The sequence below is a fragment of the Macrobrachium rosenbergii genome, chromosome 3 (assembly GCF_040412425.1).
Source record: "Macrobrachium rosenbergii isolate ZJJX-2024 chromosome 3, ASM4041242v1, whole genome shotgun sequence".
NCBI classification, from domain to species: Eukaryota; Metazoa; Arthropoda; class Malacostraca; order Decapoda; family Palaemonidae; genus Macrobrachium; species Macrobrachium rosenbergii.
Genome location: NC_089743.1, coordinates 90827175 through 90842609, shown reverse-complemented (window position 1 = coordinate 90842609; position 15435 = coordinate 90827175). Strand labels below are relative to the sequence as shown.

At 40.6% G+C, this 15435-nt stretch overlaps 1 protein-coding gene across 15 annotated transcripts in view; it reads left to right on the top strand.

Moving 5' to 3' along the window:
* The first annotated feature begins 9221 nt into the window (after positions 1–9221).
* LOC136827599 (axotactin-like) overlaps positions 9222–15435 on the top strand; it is a 73141-nt gene continuing 66927 nt past the window's right edge. For 13 of the 15 annotated variants that reach the window (XM_067085129.1, XM_067085155.1, XM_067085090.1 and 10 more), the window contains exon 1: positions 9222–9490. The gene's annotated coding sequence lies outside the window, so the exon portion shown is untranslated. The remainder of the gene's footprint in view (positions 9491–15435) is intronic. The other 2 variants (XM_067085135.1, XM_067085123.1) reach the window with 1 other exon arrangement.

The following is a 15435-nucleotide window of genomic DNA, read 5'->3' as shown; positions in this document are numbered from 1 at the left end:
CAGACTACGGTTGGGAGTCCTGCCCACCCAGTCGGTATGCATTCACTTTGCTTTTGGCTGCGGAGAGAGAAAGAGACGTGTAGCTCTTCCTTCTGTGCCTGCTGTTCGACTGATTCGTTTGTTTATGTTATGTTTTCATGATATATATTAGTGTGTTGATCTTTTGCTTATATCTGGAAAATAAATGTTCTTTTGTGATATAATGCAAATCCAACCTCTTGTTTTACTCTTGTGTGTTTCGTATTCAGTATTCTGATATAATTGTTCATTCTGATATAATGCAACCCTACAACTTTATTTACCTTGGGAGTGGTAAAACTGGTTTGATGTTTTTTACTTATATCTGGACATAATGCACTTTATGATATAATGCAATTCCATCCCCCTGTTTTACCCTCTTGTGTTACTTATTCAGTATTCTGATATAATTGTTCATTCTGTCTTAATGCAACACTATAACTTTATTAGCTTTCAGAGTGGTAAACTGGGTTTTATGTTGCTAAGGCAACAAGCTTAAACTGGCTTCTCACCTCTGCTTACCACCCTACAACACTACTACTTCTTTTTGGAGGTTTGTATTCTGAAAACTGTAGAACTCAAGGCACTTGGGAAATATGGGTCTTCTTGCTATCAGTAGCTGCGGTATTACACTGTATGTTGCCGATTGCTTGTTCTGATATGTCTGCGGGCATGCAAGCAGTTGTTGCTTGGTTTCCCACTGGGTGAGAGAGAGTCCAAAGAGTGTGTCTATGCTTATTCCATTCCTACCTTCCCATTCCCGCGTGGGAATGGTGCAAGGGTCCTGGGACAGCAACAGACTTGTGGTAGAAGTCGAAGAAGAGAATTGAATTACCATCGTTGTCTTGGCCTTCATCTACTTGTGTGCTATCTGTTCTGGGTGCTCTCCCACGTCTTCTGACTTGGGAATTGTGCCGCGGGTCTCTCCAAGACCCGGCAACATGGGAGCACCAGGTGTGCAGGTCTCCTCAGATATGATACGTTGAAGAGGTAACCTGTGTCACCGATAATAGTTCTAGGAGTTCACCTCCCGGGCTAGTGCACACCTCCGCCCATTGTTTGTTTGGACACTCAGGTAGAGGGAGCAATCGAAGATCGTTTTATACATGGCTTGGAGCTGCTCAGACCTCCAAGGAAAACCATGACACTCTGGGTACCCAGGTTTCATAGAAACCCCGAGTTACCTTTACCAGTATCATGGAGTTGTCTCCATGAATTGGTATAAGCTTACCTCTGCTTGAGTTTCCCCCGGACACTCGAGTAGAGAAAGCAACTGATTATCGAATACCCTTGTTACTCATTAGCCCCAGGTGGGTGGGTCTCTGATAGGATCTGTGGACCAATATCAGCCCTGAGAAATTTTTCCCCAGCAGGTAAGGTTCCTCTGTTGTGGCAGAGTCTTATGGACTCCCGTGACACTGGCAAGGTCCCCTGGTCTAAGGACCCAGGACTGACTTAATGAGAGAGAGTGAAGGCCCAGCGCGCAGGCACGGCCTTGTCCCCCTGCACGTTCTTGCATGGGAATGGTGCCAGGGTCCCAGAAAAGTGATGGAGACCCACAGACAAGCTCACCCATAGAAGGAGGTTTTCTGTTTAGTCGTCTTTATCAGTGAGGTCTCAGCCCTGAGGAAGACTGCAGCCCTCGAGGAGGTGAGGTTCTGTCATGCTTGAGTTTGTCCCAGAACTCGTAGCGAAGACTTTTGAGTCACGTTCAGTCCCATCGAGGAACTGGTGGGTAGTGATCGTAACAAGTTACTACTGTGTCCAGTTAGTGCCACAGAGGGCTCGACATCTCAGGCCTGAGTGTGGATGACTCTTCACTAGTGCTGGCTTGGCTAGAAAGGGGTGTTCGAGAACACGATTTCTTTTTAGCCTTGTGAGGCAATCAACGAGTGGACTCTACACCCAACATGTAGCCAGGAGTTCGTTCCGAGTAGCTCACGGGGACAGGGACACTGTCCATCAATCGCATTTCGGAAAAGTAGTCTCGGCTGTCCACTCTCACGTCTTTTTACCTTCAGGTTCCTTGGGTCCTGTGGTGGCTGCTCAACAAGTTGTGTAGCTCCCATAGTGGACAGTTTGCATCTTGCCTAAGGTGTTAGGTGGCAAAGAGTGAATGTGAGGGGGGGGGCAACTGGCCGCCTCCCCTTCTCTCTTTTATCTTTCCTCTCTCACAGAGCGATGCGAGTAGCCATCCATCACATGTTGGTCAGGCAGGCCATGCAGGTGAGCCTACATAACCCTGTCTATAATCTTAGATAGATATAATAAATGCAAGTCCTCCCCTCTCTCAAGCAAGGGGAGAAAGGGGCTGACGCTAAAATGACCCGTTGGTTATCTCTGGTTTTATTGTCTCCGACGCTCTGGCTTCATCCCAGCCTTTTTCAAAGCACTGTTGCTACACACACACATTACTGTAATGCGAAAGCTCCAGAAATCTGACAGTTGAACACAGATGTTCACACTTATGTTCAGCACGTCAGAGGCTGGTCTCCTTCCTTTGCTCTTACATGACCAGGAAGGAGGCCCAGGTGAGGCAAACTACCAGTCAGTTTAGAAGCTTACTCAGAATCCTCCCACCAAGAAGTAAGTCTTCCTATTGTAAAGAACGATGGTTTGTATATTGTGTAGGAACAAATGAAAAATTTTAAAAGAAATTTGTATTTTTCCTAGTTATACAAACCTGAGGTCTTTACAGTTAAATGCCCACCTCGTGCCACCCCTCATTCTGCTCCCTGGCCCAAAAGGCAAAGTGAATGCATACCGACTAGGTGGGCGGGACTCCCACCCATAATCAGTAGCCAACTAAATACATAACCACCTTGTTTAAATTTAAATGGCCGGTCTCCAGGTGCGCTGAAGTATATTCCTATTGTAAAGACCTCAGGTTTGTATAGTTAGGAAAAATACAAATTACTTTTAAAATTTGTCATATTTCCTTAGTGTCAGCTATATCTGACTCATTATCTTGAGGTAGTAGTTGGCTTTCATATTGTATTAGCAATTTAGGTATGAGGTCATGAAGTTAAATTTTAAAAATGTATCCACTCAAGACTATGAACCACAAGAAATAAGTTGGCTTGAACTGAATATATGATAATATGAATTTTGTTTGGAGTTGTAAAAGTTTTTTTTTTTTTAGTAGAACTGTCAACAAGAGCAAAATACATGCTGATTTTAAAGGGAAAGAAGTCTTTTAGTTTAAACTCTATATTTCATTGATACAATATTAACCTTTGAGACAGCAACAGAAACAGACTCCTGTGTAAAAATAAATGTTGTATTAGGTTGATTAAAGATAAAGGTTTTTGGTTACAAGTTGATGAGATGGACTTTTTATTTTGTAATAGGTTTTTCATCTTGACAGGGATGTTTTTCTCATGGCAACTTTTTAGCTTATTTATAACAATCCCGGATTCCTCCTGATTAGCACAAAGAGTTTCTTTCTGGTCCAGATGGGCTTCAAGCTGTAGCTTTTCATTTCATTTCAGATATAGCCAGCACAACCATGTTTCTGGGGGACTGATAGTTTAGTGAACTCATCACACTTCATATAAGTGTGTGAATTGTGCCAGTGTATTAATTAATGTAGCATTACTTATGCTGTGTTATGAATTGTTTGAGAAATGGTGTGAAAGTACTATTTAATTTTTAGTGTTTTAACTAAATATGGTTGAAAGATTGGGTGTACATTCTCAGTCAATGACTTGCTAGGTGAGTGGAAAATGTTTAGGAAAACGAATGTAGATACTTTGTTCTTGCCTTATTTTGTGAGTTTACTGCAGGGAATTTGATTTTTCCACTATAATGTGTTGTATTGTCTACACGGTGTGCATTATGTATACCAGTAAATATTTTTTAGGAATAATTTTTTTACACATGAATTATTTTCTCTTAGTGTACAATGAATAATTTTTGTGTACTCAAGTTTCAATATCATTTATTTAGAACAAAGTTTTGTACCATAACTTTTCTCTGATATGTATTTAGCAGCACATTAGAACTTCAAGAAAACCCAAATACTGAAGCCTTATTTTATGGACACCAGTCCTAAATTATTTATTTTATAGATGTAATATTCATAATTGTATAACTATAAACAGTGATATTCATGTTAGTCGAGATATAGGTATGATATGCATTGGTTTTAATTTTACCAGTTTCCTTGATATGCCTCCTGTCTGATGTACTTTAAACTCAGGGATTAGTGTGTGGTTCGTGATTTTGGTTTCATCTTCATTACCTAACTTTTTTCTATCTAAGATCAGCTTTTCAACATTGCATTTTGAACTTCTTATAGATGCTAAAATGTTATTAGCGATGGGTGAATTTCATGTCACGTGCCAGTGTTTAATATAAGCAATGTTGTAATGTTTGTAATCTAGGCCGTACAAGTCAGTCTTTCAGTAAATGAGAGTTCAGTATGGTTGTTTTATTTCCAGTGTACAAAGTTGCATGCTGATAAATGTTATGACTACGATCATTCAACAAAATGAGCTATATTTTTGTACACAATAACTTGCTATCAAACAATGACGTCAAGAAAGTACATCCTCAGGAGTGATGGACTCATTGAACTACTAGAGTGATATAACTGGCAAGTTCTAAAAAGGAGTCCTCTCTACTGACTATAGGATGCACTGTTGTGTAATCAATGCCTCTGGTCAGACCAGCCAGGCTAGGAACTGCTGGATGGAAGTGAGAAAGAGGGAAAGAGGAGGAACCATGAAACTCGAGGCAGGTCTCTGTTCATTCCAATGGGCAGGGCCTAAGGAGAAAGTATCTAAGGACTTGTGGGCAACATCTGAAGTAGGAGGTAAAGGTGGTCTGGCAGTGCCAGACACCATCCCCCAAGACTTTAGAACAGAGTTCATCCTGAATGCAAATGGATGTTATCGTATTGTGATATTTGCTAGATAAACATTTCAGTGCATCCCATTGTAATAGAATATATATGTTTTAATTGTGAAAGGTCTAATTTATGGCATGGCAGGTCCATGAATGAATTACTTGGGAATTTAGTATAAAGAAAAGTATGCTTCTCAAAAGAGGTAGGAATTGTTATTGTTTTAATGAGAGATTGACAAGTTTAGAACTAAAAATAGAAAAAAATTCCAGGTTTCCTTATTCATTTCTAACTAAAAGAATTTAACATTTTCTAACCTAAAAGTACAGGTTTGAATTGTATGAAGATACAGTAAACCTTGCTGATCCCAGCACCTATATCCATTTCCATAAAAGATCCTAATTTTCATGACTAAATGCACTTTTTGTGAAAACTATTAAAAATACAGGTACAAGATTTTACAGGGTTTTTCTTGTGTTTAAACTATCAAAATGGGCAGTACAGGGTGTTAAGTTTGTGTTTTAGCTATTCAAGATACTGCATCTCCCGCGAATACAGAGGTTCACTTACCCCTGTCGGGGGTTAGTGCCACCAGTGGACCTTTGCAGCATCCTTTCAGCTCCTAGCTGCAACCCCTTTCATTATTTTACTGTACTTCCATTCATAATATCTTTCCTCCATCTCACTATCCACCCTCTCTTAACAAATATTCCACCTCTCAGACCTACTTACCCTCAATATCCTTTCCAGTGCTGAATGACCTCATAAGGTCCCAGTGCTTGGCCTTTGGCCTAAATTCTTTATTCAGTTCAATTCAATTTATAAATACTGTTCAACAAACTTAGAGTTGCCGAGACCAGAGATCCGTATACTTTGGTCTTGAGTACTGTATCTGGCAAAATCTTGAACATGTCGGCCTTCTTTCTATAACCGCATTGAAACCACTAGTGAGTAGAAGTGGGATGTCTGCCTGAGAAGCCTGAAGTAAAAGTTAGATGAGAAATAAAACTAAACAATGCCAATAAGGAAGACAAACAAAACTGTCAAAAACTGGTAAATCTCATAAAATCCAAATCCCTCTTACCGACCACAGATGATAATTAAGAGAGCATTACAGAAATAGAAATGATATGACATAAAATAATAGAAAAGCAAAATCGAACATACAGGAAACATATTGAGGTAAACAAAACAAAACCACTACTGTCACTAGCAACAAGAGAAAGCAAGGTATCCACGCCTAGTCAGACCTGGTAATATGCGAAAAGTAAAAGACAACCGCAGGTGGAAATGACTCAAAAAACACAAAACTTAAAACGTGACGAAAGAAAAAATAATCTAGAACAAAGCAAAGAGGTGAGTTTCGTGACTACGGATGTGGGTGAATAAACAACTGATGAACTATAAAGAAAACTATATATTTTTCTTTATAAATTAACGGGAAAATTCTATATTCCATACCATTCCATTCAACAGGTATAAAATTCCGCAGATGGAAATAGATCCCAAACAGAATTACTTCTCGGAGGAATTCAGATCTTCTTAGAGGGGATCCACAGGGACATTCCCCTTGGCTGGTTGGGATGTCTGTGCCGTCAGTTCACCCCACGTGGTACACTGTAGGCATTACTGAACGGGTTTGTAGGGTTACTTTGGCCTTATTTTCATTCAGTAGTACTGCAGTTGGAACTACTGCAGCGCTACTGTGATTTCACTATCTCACTGCCCCATGGTGAAATCACAGTCAGCGATGCAGTGGTCCTCACCATGATACCATGAGTTTGCAGTTCAATCTCTCATTCCTACCTTTTTAATCCCTTTGTGGCTCTGATGCTTTTCTTCATTAAACTGCATTTGCACAGTAGTACTACAGCACTAACTGTGATTTCACTACCCTCACTGTCCCACCAACAGTGAGGATGGTGAAATCACAGTCAGCCATGTAGTGGCCCTCACCATGAGTTTGGGGTACCGTCCACTGTGTCGTGTTATATGAGATCTTATTCTATGAGAAACTTCTCATTCATTTACTTCACGTTATAAATAAAGAATGCATACGTTTCATTTTTCTTCATTTATTTTTACTACATTTTCTGTCATTAAGTACTCTTTTCATTTCACTGAGTATAAACGAAAACAAATGTAGTTGTTCTTATTCCTCTTACTTTGTTGACAAACAAAGTGTGTGCTGTCATTAAACATTAGGTGGAATTAATAAGACAAGTCATATTCTCAACCTTTTTATTACCACGCTCCCCCTCTAAGAGCTGGTCCTTCTCTCCACGGCCCCCTTGCATCTATGAGTAAAATTCCCTCCCAGATTAGGAAGAAAATATAAAAAAGAAAAAGAAAGAGAAGGAGTTTCGAGGGACAGGGAGGGAGGTAAATAATTACAAAATAAAGAATAAGAGGGATTTATTTCTGGTGATAGAAATTCATATCTCGGTATAATGTGGTTCGGATTCCACAATAAGCTGTAGGTCCCGTTGCTAGGTAACCAACAGGTTCTTAGCCACGTAAAATAAATCTAATCCTTCGGGCCAGCCCTAGGAGAGCTGTTAATCAGCTCAGTGGTCTGGGTAAACTAAGGTATACTTAATTTTTTCGAGACAGATTAATGAATACACTGCAGTAGCATAATATATGTGAAATGGCGAGACGCTTTGGCGTCTTCGCAAACAGAAACATGCATACAGTTTATTCAGAAGATTCGGTGGAACATTATGAGTACATGACTGGAATGCTCGCATGGCAATGCAAGTAGTGGTGATTGTACATAAATCGAGACAGCAAAGGTTAGGGAGAAACAGACGGAGACATTGTATGGTAGAAGTTGCGCTCCTTGAGAGGGAGAAAACTGAATGCTCTCGTTTTTGTCTTATTTCCTCCGATGGACGACTCACACACACACACACTCGCACGTGCGCTCGAAAGACCGCGATGCGGTCTCTTACAGATTTAGCTAATAAATGAATTCTTGGTCGTATGCTTTGATTTATAAGAAGAGAACTGGGCTTCATATTTTTTTTCTCTCGTGTATTCAACCCACATGGTTCTTTCGATGGACACCAAGGTTAATGACTTTGTAACTCTGACCGTGATCTTCATTCTAAGGATAGCTGTAGAGCTGTGGACTGGCATTCACTAGGCCGGAGTTCGATTCCCCGGCCGGCTGATGAAGAGTTTGAGGAATTTATTTCTGGTGACAGAAATTCATTTCTCGCTATAATGTGGTTCGGATTCCACAGTAGGCTGTAGGTCCCGTTGCTAAGTAACCAATTGGTTCTTAGCCACGTAAAATAAGTCTAATCCTTCGGGCCAGCCCTAGGAGAGCTGTTAATCAGCTCAGTGGTCTGGTAAAACTAAGGTATACTTAACCTTCGGGAACATTCATGTTTCTTAGGTAGTCCTACATTTTCTTGGGAGAAAACGGTCGGTGTCGTCTACCTTTGTAAGAACCACAATGGCGTCTTCGTCAACAGGAATGCTCTAAAGATGTCACAAACACTCGGAAACTATCACACAAACAGACTGAATACGATTCAACGACCTGATGGTGGTTACGACCAATAAATGCTTCACACGTTCATACCGTTGTCCACGTATGGTCGTTGACTTGTTTTCAATCTGTTTGTGATATGGATGCTATATGTTGTCGACGTGTTTTTACGACATGTTTTAGTGTAATATTCTCAGGTGGCTTGTTCCATTCACTTTGTGTTGCCTTTGTTATAACCGAGTATCAGAAAACCACTCGAAGAAAGGTAAAGGTACTGCACCATGTGTGCAAACGATTAGGGAGGTTGACCTGAAATCTGTCTTGATTATCGACTAATTTATCACTGCTGATTATCCCAGAGAGAGAGAGAGAGAGAGAGAGAGAGAGAGAGAGAGAGAGAGAGAGAGAGAGAGAGTAGCCTAGGGGTGGGGAGTGCTGAACTGATAAGTTACAAAATCCTATCAGTTATTTTGCTTCAAGTTTTTCGTGCCCAATCATAATGAGTGCGGTCCTAGCATACTCTGATCTCATTGGCTACAAGGATATGTATCTGCTCCAATAGAAAGGTCGTTATCACGCTGTCACGAAATTGTGATTGGCTTATCAGTCGCAGAAGCTGTGGATAACCCTACAGAATAGTATTTTCATTAGAGGTCAAAATCACAATCGTTTACGGGAAAAAACCAGCCTTGTTGCACGAAGATGTCTCTGGGGAAAACGATGCAGAAGCAAAGGTCGACATTCCCATGAAGTATGTATGACGGTGTGGACCTTATGGTGTGAGGCTATACATCCGTCTTCTTGCCCACAATCGCGTCTTACAAAATCACCCGGGATCCTCCAAACACCAATTAAAAAAAACACATCGGTTGTATGAGGAGCCGAGGCGCAGTCGACCGGCGGCCTCTGACGGGAAAGAGGGAATTTATACGCGTTCTGGCCCCGTCATCCATTATTTTCTTATAATCATTTCTTTCTTTCGCTTTTGATGCCTTTAAATACTGTGGGTGTGCACGAAAAGACTCAGACGTCGATGCAGTGATCGAAATTAGGAGGAAGGGAAAGACATTCTTGTGCGACCCCGAGGGGTTGAAAATTTGAAGACCACCAAGATGAAGACTCATAAGGTGAGGTTCCAAATGGCTATGTTATCTTCTACTACATTTTTAGTTAGCAAGGCTTGATTAACTACTGGATAAGCAAATGAACAATATGTGCCTTTCCAGAGCAAATCTCCATATAATCTTAAAAGCTATATTATGTTGTAAGAGCCTTGGGTCAACAAGCTTTGCACCAATGGTTCCTATGCGTTTCCAAAGGAATCTCGCCAACAGTGTCCCTGGTAACTTCTACCATTTGTTATGTTGCCAGGCAGGGAAGTATGCTGATGGAATATTGTGGATAGTAGTGGCTTGGCGTGTTTCTAATAATGATTTCGTACATGGAAAAGTGAGAGGACAAGGTTGCATTAGAGAGAGGAAAGAAGCTTGGAATATAAACGTAAACCCACTAGGGCAGAGAGAGAGAGAGAGAGAGAGAGAGAGAGAGAGAGAGAGAGAGAGAGAGAGAGAGAGAGAGAGTGGAAAAAAGTCATTTCAAAATGAACGATTTTGAGCAAACAATTTCAAGACGGAGTTAGTAACTGGCACTGGGCAGTTTTGAGTGATAAAACTTTAGAACGGACTGGAATTTTAAGGAAAGCTTAAGGGTTTCAGACGTGGTACGGAGTGACGACGATGCTTCTTGAATAATAACACCCTAAACGACCATAGATGACGAAAGGAAGTCACTAAAAAGATAAAGATAGAAACCCCCCCAAACGTGAGAAGGTTTACAGATTAACACGTTATGAGGACCAGAATGATAATTTCAGAGAAGCTATGGAGGACAGGGTAGGGTATATAAAAGCATAACCCAATCAAAGTGTAAAAAAGGATGTTGGGAAAGTTACTGATTTAGAGAATGCAGTTGAGGTAGGCAAGCGTGCCTTGAGAATAGGTGTCAGATAATTGTTTGTAAGAATCAGGTATCTTCCACAAAGCATGTGTAAATGGCTTTAGAATGCTTGGAAGCGTCTATACGTCTCATGCATGAATCCAGAGAGGGAATTCTGAATATTTGAAACAAATGAAACACGGGAAATGTCGAAGCTGTCATTTGGACAGTAGTCTGCCAATTAATCTGAGAACTGTTAATCAAATATTTGCTATGGAAATATATATCATTTGACACAAGGACAGGAATTTTACTGGAAACTTTTGGACACTGGTCTGAGGAAACGCTGTGTTGGGTCATCGTGATTTTTGAACGATTGATCTATCTGTTTAAGCTAATCAGGTGTATTATCCACAAGGACCCATTTTAGGGTCTTTCAGGGTCACACAAGGATCCATTTTAGGGTCTTTCAGGGTCAGACATGACAGTTGTTGTACAACGAATTATTTCAAGTTGAAATAGGGACCAAGAGCAAGTTGAAACTGTTCGATAACTTTACTCTCAAGATGTAAGATCTAGGAAACCAGAAAATACCACGCCTGCACATGGGGCCCTATCAGTGTTGAAATCTTACAATTCTGGGAGGATACAGCCCCGGCAATCCGGTGCTAGTTCATTCTTCTACGTTACCCTTCTCTTGATAAGACCGTGGAACGTGATATTGCAAGACAGACTCATGGTGTATAAAATCTTTAGGCTACCTAGAAAACAATGAAGCATATAATTTTTTCACACCGAATTCCAACATCTCTATCAGGAAATTTAAGTTGCATTTCTTCAAATTCAGGTGGACTTAAGGCATCATTCATTCTTTCATCGATGAAGGGGTAGCGTTTGGAGAGGTACACTGTACACATTTCAAAGACTATGTATGTAGATGTGTAGGAAATCCCACAGAGACCGATTGAATCCAAGAATAATAATAAAATGGAATGGGGTAAATCATGTTAGCGAAATTAAACACTTTCGAGGGAATGACACCGACTCTTACATTTAAAATGAAATATGAGAGAGGGCATTTGACTGTCGCGTCATGAAAAGAGGGTATAAAAACAGAAGTGTAGTACAGCATATGTAAAGGTCATTCTCAACGTTCACAAACCTAAGCTCACATACGTGAACAAGGGGTATGTGCACGGAATAATGAACAGACATGAGCGCCCTTCGTACGAATGGGGTCATGCCCAGCGCTTACAAGCTGAGCCTTTATGTTCGAACCATAATGAACACTTTTGAAGCCTTATACGTACCAAGGACAGATTGACAGCAGCCTTGGCACTGCATACTAAACACCAAGGATCAACTCGATTTCGCGTTCAGCAACTGTTTCTTTTCCTCGGCAGCCACGCTTGGGACATTCTCTTCCTGCTTCTGTTTTTCCCGATTTCTACATATTTCATACCTTTAAGATTGCTTAATTGATTGATTACAATTCCCTGGCATGGCAGTCTTCTTTTAAAAAGAGGTCTTTCGCTTCCTTCGTGGTCAAGTTCTGTCGCATTTACTTCCTTTTAGTTTTCTCGGCCCTGGGCTAGACAGTTCTGTTAAGTTGCCGTCCCGTTGGCCTCTGCTCTTAAGACAAGCACTTTCAGCATTGTGGTTACCCCATAAAGTAATCTGAAAGGACAGATCTGAGTCAAAACACCTCAGTGATTCGTCAGAAACTGAAACATAGCAAAGAGGACATGCAATCGAAATTAAGCAAATAACAGTCCAATACCTCAGACCAAAGATGGGATCATGCAAAACTAGTCTTTTGAGAGCTGACTGCTTGCTTTGGAATCTCAGTCATGTCAAGTGAGGTACAAAGATGTGAAGGAAAGTTATTCTGTGTCTCGCAGTCATAGAACCGAATAAAGACTGGGCTTGCTTGCCCTTTTTAACTCTCATGAACACAGGCCTTGGCTCAGGGTATTTACATGGCATTGCCTAATGGCCTGTCTACACTAGCGGGCATGCCCGTCGGGCACTTGCAGCTCTTTATATTTTCTCTCGCATCTGAAGCAGTGTTACCAGACAATCTCATCGCTCTGGCTCCATACTCAGTCGGTCAGTATAGTGGAACGGGTTATGGGAACAGTGTTTGCCCGTCGGGCAGTGCCCGCTAGTGTGGACAGGGCTTACTTAAGAGCACTGAGAGTAGTGCTAAGATTTAGTGTGCTAAGTAGCAACAGAGCCAGAAATTTATCTGTGATCATTTCACGGCTGAACCGCTGAAACTTAGGTCACTTGGGACCTTCAGTCCAGTGTAATGTGAGTGATTTGTCAGCGTACGGGGTGGCATTGTATGAAATTTGTCACGCAGATGGAAGGTGACAGTCGAAATGGCAGTTTCATGGCTAGGAGTCGGGTGCATATGTAAGAAAATCTCAGATGTCCAGAACTTTCTTAGGCTCTGGGTCAGGGCTGGTCCGTGTCATCAATGACATCGTCTGAAGTGTACACCTGAGTCAGGAAGGAGCTGGTTGGACTGTTTCTCACTGCGTTACCCTCACAATTTTCTTATTCTTGTTAATCCTTCATAATTCTCAACAGTTAATACGTCGAAACTTAGACTTGACCTTGAGCATCGAGAAATGATGCCCGAAATAGAAATATTAGATGTTTATGTACAAAAGATTAATCCCTGATACTCATTCGCCTTTCCAAAATGTGCTCTTTCATAGGAAAACTGAAAATACAAAGGCTATGGAAGGAAAGGGGAGAGACGGGCAGAGCCATGCAGTATTTCATTGCAGTATTACCCATAAACACAGGAGTGCCAAGATTTATTGAAGTGCCTATCCAATATAAGGTGATAACATACATTTAGGAGTCAGCAGAGAATAAGGACTAAGTTTGTAAAGAAGACCCATAAACACAGGAGTACCATGATTTATTGAAATTCCTATCCAATATAAGATGATAACATACATTTAGAAGTCAGCTGAGAATAAGGGCTAAGTTTGTAAAGGGGCGTGCATGAATGAAATGTCACAGGATTGGTGGTAGCGCCGAGATGTTATCAAAGCTGTTGTTTACCTATTAAAATGTTTGTAAAAAGTGTGTAAACGAGGACATTAGTAAGTGTAAACAAATGGAATTAACTCCACGAACCTCTGAAAATTGGCATGAATGACGGAAGTGTACTCATTCATTTTTGTGGTAAATGCCACCGATGATTTTAGGTAACATAACAATGGGTTTTATAGAGTAAGTCATGATAGGCACTAAGACACTTGCTTATTTTGGGAGAGAAACAAGTAAAAATTGTCAATTCATAATTAAGTGGGCGGGGCTCTTATTAATTTGGTGACCTTTTTGAAATTGGTGATGTTCAGTGTGTAATGAAAATAAGAAACGGCAGAGAGGAATTTTTGTTATGTGGAGTGGGAGAGGGCGAATGGGCGAGGAATAAAAGAGTAAGAAGAAACTTTGCAAAGCAGAAAAGTCTGACTCGATAGTGCTGAAAAGATCTGTCATGTACAGAGAGCGAAGATAAACTGGCAAGGAAAAAAAGGTCAGGAGAAGATTAAGAAAACGTTACAGTGAGAAGGGGAAATTTTAGCAGAATAAAACACAAACGTTACAATATTATTTGATCTGAAAATATTTTTAGTTCTGAAAGTATTTTGTCTTTTGGAATGGGCCTCAACACTGACCGAGAAGGTGCATATAAACGAATGGTTATGATGGAGAGGATTTTGGTGAGGTTAATTAAACACCTTTCTTTTGAAGGTGGTGGGGGGGAGGGGCGGTTGGGTGATTGTGTGTTATAAAGCTTCTGAGACAAAGTCCTCCTTATTTCTCTGCATAATACGGATTTAAATATAAAGAAAAAATAATTAATAATTCGAATAGCATATCCAAAAAGGGTGGTAGCTTGATCTTGGTAAAGTCTACCTGTACGAGAGTAGTGCTGCCAGATGCATGCAGAATTTATCCAGTCTTATAAAGAACTTCAATTCTGTACCTATAGAGAGGCTCGTCTATGACTGGTTTTCTTGCCACGTTGATCAGATTCTCTCTGTCTCAAGAGTAACACAGTTGTTAGCTTTTTCAGAGCAAAGACCAGTGGGACTGGGGTTCTCCAATGGTCTTTTCTAGCCCAGGCTCAAAGAAAACAAGAAAATAGGAAGAAGGGTAGGTCTTAACCACGAAGGATGCTACAGATCAGACTCCTGAAGGAAGAAAGGTTGTTTGGACCATGAAAAACAAAAGCAGAAAGAGATTAACAAAGCTAGGCAGCAGAAGGAAAGAAAGCCACTCGCTTGGGGAAAGGAATTCTCGCATCGAGCTCACCAGATCAGGGACCAAAATAATACCTTTAGAAATTATTATAAAGAAGCCTCTTTGAGTAGAGTGGTAAAAGAACGAGAGGTGAGGCGAGAGTGAGATCAATGAACAATGGCACTACTTTGGATTCTGTCGTATCGAGAATCACTCTTAGATTGGAGTTCAGCACAGTAGTTCTTTTCTTTTCGTTGACACCGTGACCATTGTTCTCGAGAACTTGGCTAACTGTACGACTGCCACCTAGAGCCATACGTTAGGCCCAAGGTCTCTCATTCTGGCACACATTTCATGATAAACATGAAATCCAGAATAAACCATTCCTGCGCCTGTATATCCATACAAATAAAAAACTTCATCGTCATCTATATTTCACGAAGCCATCTTGTCCACTTGTTTCATGAAAATAGTAAAAGAATTAGCAATTATGAATGAATTATTTTACAGTATAGTGTTATCACAGTCTTGTCCACTTGTTTCATGAAAAGAGTAAAAGAATTAGCTATTATGAATGAATTATTTTACAGTATAGTGTTACTTAGTCTTTTAAAACATTATCAATTGAAGTTGTTGTGATATAATGAGTGCCTGAGCTGCTGAACGTATCGTATTGGAGTGAGGCAGAAACCAACTGGATTTTGGTGAGGTACCTAACCTACTTTCCAGAACAGGAGAGATCCGTATTTAAAGGATCACATTTTTCAGTTTAAGACTCCACAACTCACACGACATAGCCATTCATGGCAACCTAATGCTACGGCATTCCAGCCATACTTTGTATACTTTGGCTTGGCTCGCGCTTTCG